Here is a 10,193-nt window from a genome sequence, read left to right as displayed (position 1 = left end):
CCTGGGTTACCATGGGGAGGTGCTGGGTGCTTAGTCCTGGCCCTAGGTCACCATGGGGAGGTGCTGGGTGCTTAGTCTTGGTCCTGGGTCACCATGGGCAGGTACTGGGGGCTTATTCCCCATCCTGGGTCACCATGGGGAGGTGCTGGGTGCTCAGTCCCCATTCTGGGTCACCATGGGGAGGTGCTGGGTGCTTACTGCTGGATCTGGGGCACCTTAGGGAGGTGCTGGGTGCTCAGTCCCCATCCTGAGTCACTATGGGGAGGTGCTGGGTGCTGAGTCCCCACTTTGGGTCACCATGGGGATGTACTGGGTGCTCAGTCCCTGCCCTGGGTCACCATGGAGAAGTGCTGGGTGCTCAGTCCCTGAGTCACCATGGGGAGGTGGTGGGTGCTAAGTCCCTGCCTTGGGTCACCATGGGGAGGTGCTGGGTGCTCAGTCCCCAAAGCCAGGGCACCCAACGGCCTGGTTCCTGCCAGGCCACGCCCCCCAGGCCAGCCATCCAATGGCAGCACGCCCAGGCCACGCCCTCAAAGCCAGACTACACAATAGCATCACTGTTGCCAGGCCACGCCCCCCCAGGACCAGCCGCCCAATGGCCTTACTTCCAAGCCATACCCCCAAAGCCAGGACCCTCAATAGCCTAGTTCCTGCCAGGCCATGCCCCCTAGGCCCAGCGGCCCAATGGCCTTACTTCCAAGCCACGCCCCCCAGCCCAGCCGACCAATGGCATTACGTCCAGCCGCCCAATGGTGTCTTTCCAGGCCACGCCCCCAAACCCCAGCGGCCCAATGGCCTCTGTTCCAGGCCACGCCCCCCACTGACTCTCCTGTCAGCTCCACGCCCTTCAGGCCACGCCCACCGCGACGCCACGCCCATCAGAAAGCCACGCCCTCCCGCGTCCCCGCCTCTTAAAGGAGCCTCGTCCCGGAGGCCTCCACGCACCGACGGTGACCCGGGGGCCGCCCGGGTCGGCGTCCTCGGAGGTCCTGCGCGCTTCCGCTTCCGCTTCCGGATCCAGACGGCCTAGTGGTGGCCATGGCGGCGGCGGCGGCGACGCTCCGCGGCCCCGCTACGGCTGCATTTCCGGGCGCGGCCGCCGGCGCCGTCGCATCGATGTCATCAGCCGGCGCCAAGACGCGGGCACGCATGCGCGCGCTCTCGGCGGAGCGCCACTGCGCATGCACATAGGGTTAGCGGGGGAGGGGCCGAACGCTCCCAGCAGAGAGCCATGGCGCATGCGCAGAGGGTTCTTCAGCGGGGACAGGCTGAGCCGGCCTGGCGGAGCGCCATTGCGCTTGCGCACAGGGTTAGGCAGCTGGGAGGGGCTGAGCCAGCCTGCGCCAATGCGCATGCGCACAGGGTTCGTCAGCAGGGAGGGGCCTAGCGCTCCCGGCGGAGCGCCGCTGCGCATGCGTGTCCCTTGGCTGCTTGTTCCCACTGCCCTCCTGCGTGTGGACCCACGGCGCATGCGCACAGGTTGAATCGGCCGGGCGGCGCAGAGCGGACCCTGGAGGGTCGAGTTGCGCATGCGCACAGCGTGAGTCCGCCGGGAGGTGCCTAGGGGACCCCGGAGGATCGAGGTTCCGTCCGCATTGCGCATGCGCACTGGTTGAGTCATCCGGCACCGTCCGGGCCAAGAGTGTGGTGCGTGCATGCGTGGGATTCCCTCGGTTGGTCTGGTTGGTACTGCGCATGCGTGCCACCTGGCGGGGAGGTCCTCCGCGCTGCACCGCGCATGCATGAGCCACCACGCCCCGTCCCTCCCCCCCCGCCCCCCCCCCCGCCGAGCAGGAACACGCATGCGTGTGCTCCCGGGCTCTGCGAGGTACGGATCTGCGCATGCGCGGGATTGGGCTGCGCTGCCCTGCAACGCGCATGCGCGGTTCCCAGAGACAGACAGACAGACAGACACAGGGACAGTGAAACAGAGTCAGACAGACACTGGGACAGAGACAGACACACAGATGGACACAGAGAGACACAGACAGATAGATGGACACAGACAGACACAGAGAAGACAGAGACATGGGCAGGCATAGACAGACAGACACAGAATGACAGACAGAGAGACAGACAGACAGAGGCAGAGCCAGACAGACAGGGAATGACAGAGAGAGACAGACACAGGCCGACAGACAGAGACGGACAGACATAGAACAAGACAGACAGACACTGGGAAAAAGACAGACAGAGACAGACACACAGATGGACACAGAGAGAGACACAGACAGATGGACAGACAGACATAGGCAGAGACAGACACAGACATGGAGAAAGACAGACAGACACAGAGAATGACAGACAGACACGAAAGACAGACAGAGAATGACAGAGAGACACAGACAGACAGACACAGACAGACAGATACTGACACAGGCAGACAAAGAAAGACAGAACGAGACCCAGACAGACACAGGAGACAGAGACAGAGAGACAAAGAGGCAGACACAGAAGTCAGAAGTAGACTGATGACAGACAGACAGACCGAGACAGACAAAGACAGAATGAGACAGAGACAGACAGTGAGACAGACATGGACAGGCAGACCAACAGGCAGACACAGACGAGACAGACAGACAGAAAGACAGAGACAGAAGTAGACTGACAGACACAGACAGACAGACAAAGAAAGAGAGAACGAGACACAGACAGACTGACAGAGGAGACAGACAGAGACAGAGAGACAAAGGCAGACAGACACAGACATGGACAGGTAGAGACACGCAGACCAACAGACAGACTGACAGAGGAGACAGACAAAGACAGAGACAGACAGAAGAAGACAGAGACAGACAGACAGACAGAGACAGAGACAGAGCTTGACCTACTCCATTGAGGTCAGGACTTGGTTCCAAGTCACTCAAGTGTGAAAATGTTAATCCCACCCATATTTAATCAACATCCATCCACCCATCCATCCTCCATCCATCCATCCACCCACCCATCCACCTATCCATCCACCCATCTATTCACCCATCCATCCATCCATCCATCCACCCATCCACCCTCTGATCCACCCATCCATCCATCCACCTATCCGTCCACCTATCCATCCATCCACCCATCCATCTATCCACCCATCCATCCACCCACCCACCCATCCATCCATCCACCCATCTACCCATCTATCCACCCATCCATCCATCCACCCATCCACCCATCTATCCACCCATCCATCCATCCACCCATCCACCCATCTATCCACCCATCCATCCATCCACCCATCCATCCATCCACCCTCCCATCCATCCACTCATCCAACCACCCACCCATCCATCCATCCATCCACCCATCCATCCATCCTCCATTGAGATGAACACTTGGGTCCAAGTCACTCAACTGTGCAAATGTTAATCCCTTCCATATTCCATCAACAGCAGGACGTGGGTCCAACTCATTCAAGTGTGCAAATGTTAATCCCTTCCCTCCTTCCTCCATGGAGAGGAGTTGGGTCCGTCACTCAATTGTGCAAATGTTAATCCCTTCCGTCTGTCCTCCATCCAGATGAGGACTTGGGTCCAACTCACTGAAGTGTGCAAACGTTAATCCCACCCATATTGTATCAGGACTTGGGTCCAAGTCACTGAAGTGTGTAAATGTTAATCCCATCCATATTCAATCAACATCCATCCACCCACCCATCCATCCACCCATCCACCCACCCATCCCCCATCCATCCATCCACCCTTCTATCCACCCATCTATCCACCCATCCACCCATCCGTCTATCTGTCTGTCTGTCCATCTATGCATCCATCCCTCTGTCTATCCAGGCGTCTGTCTATCTACTCTCTGTCTGTCTGTCCATTCATGGATCCATCCATCCATCTGTCTATCCACATGTCTGTCTGTCTATCTATCTACTATATCTATCCACCTATCTGTCTGTCTGTGTGTCTATCTATACATCTCTCTGTCTGTCCAACCATCCATCCATCTATCCATCTATTCATGTATCTTATCTGTGTATCTATCTATCATCTATCCATCCGTCTGTCTATCTATCCACCTACCAGCCTGTCTGTCCATCCTTCTGTCCATCTGTCTATCCATCCATCTGTCCATCTGTCAGTCTGTCTGTCCATCCATCCATCTATCCATCTATTATCCATCTATCCATCTGTCTGTCTGTCCATCCATCCACCCATTTGTCTATCCATCTATCCATCTGTCAGTCTGTCTGTCTATCCATCTATCTGTCTGTCCATCCATCTGCCCATCTGTCTATCCATCTATCCATCTGTCAGTCTGTCCATCCATCTTATCTATCCATCTTTCAGTCTGTCTGTCCATCCATCCATCCATCTATCTAGGTATCAGTCTGTCTGTCTGTCCATCGATCCATCCATCTAGCTAGCTATCAGTCTGTCTGTCTGTCCATCCATCCACCCATCTGTCTATCCGTCTATCCATGTATCAGTCTGTCTGTCTGGCCATCCTTCCGCCCATCTGTCCATCCATCTCTCAGTCTGTCTGTCTGTCCATCCATCCGCCCATCTGTCTATCCATCCATCTATCCATCTGTCAGTCTGTCTGTCTGGGTGAAGAACTCTGAAAAGGGACAAACTTTCTAGAACCATCTCCTTTCCCCGGGCCATTGTGTGTGTGTGTGTGTGTGTGTGTGTGTGTGTGTGTGTGTGTGTGTGTGTGTGTGTGTGTGTGTCTGTCTGTCTGTCTGTCTGTCTGTCTGTCTGTCTGTGTGTACATCCTAGACTTCACCGGTCCATCTGCCATGACCGTTGGATTCAGAACCTTCTAGAACGCGGTGCCGTCTCCACCACCCTATCTAGGACTCGCTGCCCAGTGCTCGGGACAAGATGTCATCTGCTCATACACGTGTGTGCGTGCGTGTGCGTGCATGTGGCCCGGCCGGTCGCCCTGGGAAACGCCCTGGGTCACCATGATGATGATGATGATGATGCCCGGAGTTCACATCCTTCCTGGGTCACCATGATGATGATGATGATGATGATGATGATGATGATGATGATGATGATGATGATGATGATGGATGGATGGGTGGATGAATGGATGGATGGATGGATGGGTGGATGGATGGATGGATGGATGGTGGATGGATGGGTGGATGGATGAATTGATGGATGGATGGGTGGGTGGATGGGTGGATGGATGGGTTGATGGATGGGTCAATGGATGGATGGATAGATGGATGGATAGATGAGTGGATGGGTGGGTGGATAGATGGATGGATGAATGGATGGATGGGTGGATGGATGAATGGATGGATGGGTGGCTGGCTGGGTAGATGGATGGATGATGGGTGGGTGGGTGGATGGATGAGTAGATGGATGGATGGATGGATGGATGGATGGATAGATAGATGGATGGGTGGATGGATGGGTGGATGGGTAGATGGATGGATGGATGGGTGGATGGATGGATTTGTGGATTTCCCCCTTAGGCCACCAAAGACCTAAGTTCTTCTCCTCCTGTCTCTCTGTCTCCAGGTGCAGAGAAGTTGATCCTCCACATACAGAAGCACAGCATCCCCTTCGCCCTGGCCACCAGCTGAGGGACTGAGGCCTACCAGGCCAAGACCAGCACACACCGGGAGCTGTTTGGTGCCTTTCACCACGTGGTGCTGGGTGATGACCCCGAGGTCAAGGCCAGCAAGCCCGCCCCGGACATCTTCCTGGCCTGCGCCCGCAGGTTCTCCGGACATCTTCCTGGCCTGCACCCGCAGGTTCTCTCCTCATCCCCCCCCCCCGTCAACCAGGTAAACCGAGGCCTCGGGCCTCGGGTCCACTGCATGGACCACACACAGAGAGACACACAGAAAGACAGACATGGACGGATACACAGATACACAGACCAGACAGACAGACAGACAGACACAGAAACACACAGATAGACGCAGAGACGGACACAGAGACACAGATAGACACATGGACAAACCAGACAGACATGCAGACAGACAGACAGGCAGATAGACACACAGACTGACAGGCAGACAAACCAGATAGAGACACAGACACAGAGACAGACTCATAGACAGACAGACAGACCACAGAGACACGGACAGACAGACACACTCCGATAGACAGACAGACACACTGACAGAGAGATAGACACACAGACACACAGACACAGAGACCAGACAGATAGACAGACAGACAGACACAAGAGACGGGACAGACACACAGATCACAGACCTACCAGACAGACCACAGAGACACAGACAGACAGACACACTGATAGACACACAGACAGACAGATAGACACAGACAGACGCACAGATACACAGACCACGCAGACAGACAGACAGACAGAGCACAGAGACACGGACAGACAGACACACACCAATAGACAGACAGAGAGATAGGCATACATACGCAGACAGACACACAGACAGACAGAATACAGAGACACACAAATAGGCATATAGACAGACAGACGGATACAGAGACAGACACACACAGATAGACAGACACAGAGACACTTGGCCAGACACAGACAGACACACATACAGAGACAGACAGACAGACATAAGAGTCCAGACAGACAGATACACAGAACAGACCAGACAGACCGACCACAGAGACACAGACAGACAGATATAGGGACAGACAGACACACAGAGACAGACAGAGAGACATAGACAGACACACAATCACACAGACGGATGGACGGATGGAGAGACGGATGGACAGACGGCCCCAGGGGAACAGGGAGGGAGACTCCTTGGCACAGTGCTCACCTGGCCCACACGAGGCCCTGGGTGGGGGAGGCCTCGAAATCACACACAGAACATGCCAGTAGGCACGCCGTGGCTCAAAGGTCATCTTCCCTCCTTCCTTCCCTCCTTCCTTCCCTCCTTCCTTCCTTCCTTCACTACTTCCTTCACTCCTTTCTTCCTTCCCTCCCTCCTTCTTTCCCTCCCTCCTTCCTTCCCTCCTACCTTCCCTCCCTCCTTCCTTCCTTCCCTCCCTCCTTCCTTCCCTCCTTCCTTCCTTCTCTCCTTCCTTCCCTCCTTCCTTCCATCCTTCTTTCCCTCCTTCCCTCTTTCTTTCCCTCCTTCCCTCCCTCCTTCCTTCTTTCCCTCCATCCTTCTTTCCTTCCCTCCTTCCTTCCTTCCTTCCCTCCTTCCTTCTTGTTCCTTCCCTCCATCCTTCCTTTTCATCCTTCCTTCCTTCCCTCCTTCCTTCCTTCCCTCCTTCCCTCCTTCCTTCTTTCCTTCCTTCCTACCCCCTTCCTTCCCTCCAACACTGGGCACCCGGCCCACCCCCCGGCCGACCTCTCACTCCGCGTGTCTCTCTCGCCCTCTGACCCTGCAGTGCCTGGTGCTGGAGGACACGCCCCACAGCATGGCGGTCGCCCAGGCAGCGGGGATGCAGGTGGTCATGGTGCCCCGCGTCCAGCTCAACCCCGAACTCAACGGCCGGGGCCACCCTGCTGCTGCCCTCCTTGGGTGACATACAACCCGAGCTCTTAAGCCTGCCCGCCTTCAACTGACCTGCGGACGGACAGACAGACAGACAGAAGGACACTGGACACAAGGCCAAGACCTGACCCATCCCAGGGCCTCCCTGACCTCTGGAAATAAAGGGAATGAACACAGGATGTGCCTCACTGAGTCACGAGTGGATGGATGGATGGATGGGTGGGTGGATGGATGGATGGATGGATGGATGGATGGGTGGATGGATGGATGGATGGATGGATGGGTAAATGCATGGGTGGATGGATGGGGATGGATGGGTGGATGGGTGGATGGGTGGATGGATGGGTGGATGGATGGATAGGTGGATGGATGGATGGATGGGTGGATGGGTGGGTGGATGGATGGATGGGTGGATGGATGGGTGGATGGGTGGACCGGTGGATGGGTGGACGGATGGATAGATGGATGGGTGGATGGGTGGGTGGATGGATGGATGGGTGGATGGATGGGTGGATGGGTGGACCGGTGGATGGGTGGACGGATGGATACATGGATGGGTGGATGGGTGGGTGGATGGATGGATGGGTGGATGGATGAGTGGATGGGTGGACGGTGGATGGGTGATGGGTAGATGGGTGGATGAATGGATGGATGGGTGGATGGGTTGATGGATGGATGGATGGATGGATGGATGGAGGGGTGGGTGGATGGGTGGATGGATGCATGGGTGAATGGATGGATGGGTGGATGGATGGGTGGATGGGTGGATTAATGAGTGGATGGATGGGTGGATGGATGTGTGGATGGATGGATGGATGGATGGATGGATGGGTGGGTGGATGGATGGGTGGATGATTGGATGGATGGGTGGATGGATGGGTGGATGGTTGGATGGATGGGTGGGTGGATGGGTGGATGTATGGGTGGATGGATGGGTGGGTGGATGGGTGGATGGATGGATGGGTGGGTGGATGGGTGGATGGATGGGTGGGTGGATGGATGGCTGTTATATCCTGCCCAGGCCCCTCCTCTCACCCTCTTCCTGTGGGATTTGTTCCATTTGGTTTTGTGTCCTCTGGTGCTGCAGACGGTGGGTGATCAGCCTTGGGTCTTAAAATATCAGGCTGTGCTGAGAATAGCTCAGTCTCTTGCTCTTCAAGGCCAGGGTGGGGCTGAGGGCTGGGAATCAACTGGGTCAAGGTGAGAATAAGAGCAATAACAGTATTAACAACAACAATGACATGAATAACAATAGCAATAATAACAACAATCATAGTATGAGTAACAATAACAGCGATCATATCTATAACAATAACAATCACCCATCAACACATCATCCATAACAAGGACAGTAACAATGGGAACAACAACAATCACAGCAATCATAGCAATAACAATAACAATAGCCATTATAACAACCAAATAACAATAACAATGACATTAATAAGAGTAACAATAACAATAGAAGCAATAATAGCAATAAACAGAGTAATAGTAGCCATAATAACAATAACTATAACAATAACAATAATAAGTTCAATAACATCGATAATGATAACAGTAACAATAACAGTAACAATAGCAATAATAACAATAACAGTAACAGTAATAACAATTACAGCAAGAATCACAATAACAGCAAAACAATAGTGATAAGAACAAAGACAACATCAATCACCATGACAGTAACAATAGTAACAATAATAATAACCATAACAGTAATCATAAAAGTAAGAGCAATAACAGCAATAATAATAATAGCAGTAATAACAGCAATCACAGTAATAAGTCATAATAACAATAACATTAACAACAAACAATAAGAACAATAACAATAAGAATTAACAATTACAATTCCAACAACAGCAATAACCATAATAGTAATAACAATAGTAACAAGAACAATAAGAGTAACAACAAAAATAATACCATTCCATCCATCCATCCATCCGCCCATTCACCCACCCATCCATCCATCCACCCATCCATCCACCCAACCACCCATCCACCCACACATCCATCCACCCACCCATCTACCCATCCATCCATCCATCCATCCACACATCCATCCACCCATCCACCCATCCGTCTAACCAGCCCTCCATCCACCCATCCATGCATCCATCCACTCATCCATCCATGCATGCATCCATCCACCAATCCATCCATCCATCCATCCACCCATCCATGCACCCTTCTATCTACACATCCATCCATCCACCAATCCATCCATCCATCCATCCATCCATCCATCCATCCTTCCATCTGCCCACGCATCCATCCATCCATCCATCCATCCACCCACCCATCCATCCACCAATCCATCCATCCATCCATCCATCCATTCTTCCATCCGCCCATGCATCCATTCATCCATCCACCCACCCATCCACCCATCCATCCATGCATCCACCCACCCATCCATCCACCCATCCATCCATCCATCCACCCACCCATCCACCCATCCATCCATGCATCCACCCACCCATCCATCCACCCATCCATCCACCCATCCATCCATCCACCCACCCATCCACCCATCAATCCATGCATCCATCCACCAATCCATGCATCCATACACCAATCCATCCATCCATCTGTCCATTCATCCATCCATCCATCCACCCTCCCATCCATCCTTCCATCCACCCATCCATCCATCCACCCATCCACCCATCCATCCATCCACCCATCCATCTAACCAGCCATCCATCCACCCATCCATGCATCCATCGACCCACCCATCCATCCTTCCATCCACCCATCCATCCATCCATGCATCCATCCG

At 53.8% G+C, this 10,193-nt stretch overlaps 1 long non-coding RNA gene across 1 annotated transcript; it reads left to right on the top strand.

Moving 5' to 3' along the window:
- Nucleotides 1-1,442: 1,442 nt before the first annotated feature.
- LOC138815691 (uncharacterized) lies at nt 1,443-7,573 on the top strand. The gene is made up of 3 exons (XR_011368419.1): nt 1,443-1,540; nt 5,472-5,707; nt 7,299-7,573. It is a non-coding gene; the product is annotated as an uncharacterized lncRNA (long non-coding RNA).
- Nucleotides 7,574-10,193: the final 2,620 nt, after the last annotated feature.

Source organism: Dipodomys merriami, unplaced genomic scaffold (genome assembly GCF_024711535.1).
Source record: "Dipodomys merriami isolate MVZ:Mamm:240054 unplaced genomic scaffold, mDipMer1.0.p SCAF_66, whole genome shotgun sequence".
In the NCBI taxonomy this organism is placed as follows: Eukaryota; Metazoa; Chordata; class Mammalia; order Rodentia; family Heteromyidae; genus Dipodomys; species Dipodomys merriami.
The sequence above is the reverse complement of the archived record's forward strand: the minus strand, read 5'-3'. Positions and strand labels throughout refer to the sequence as shown.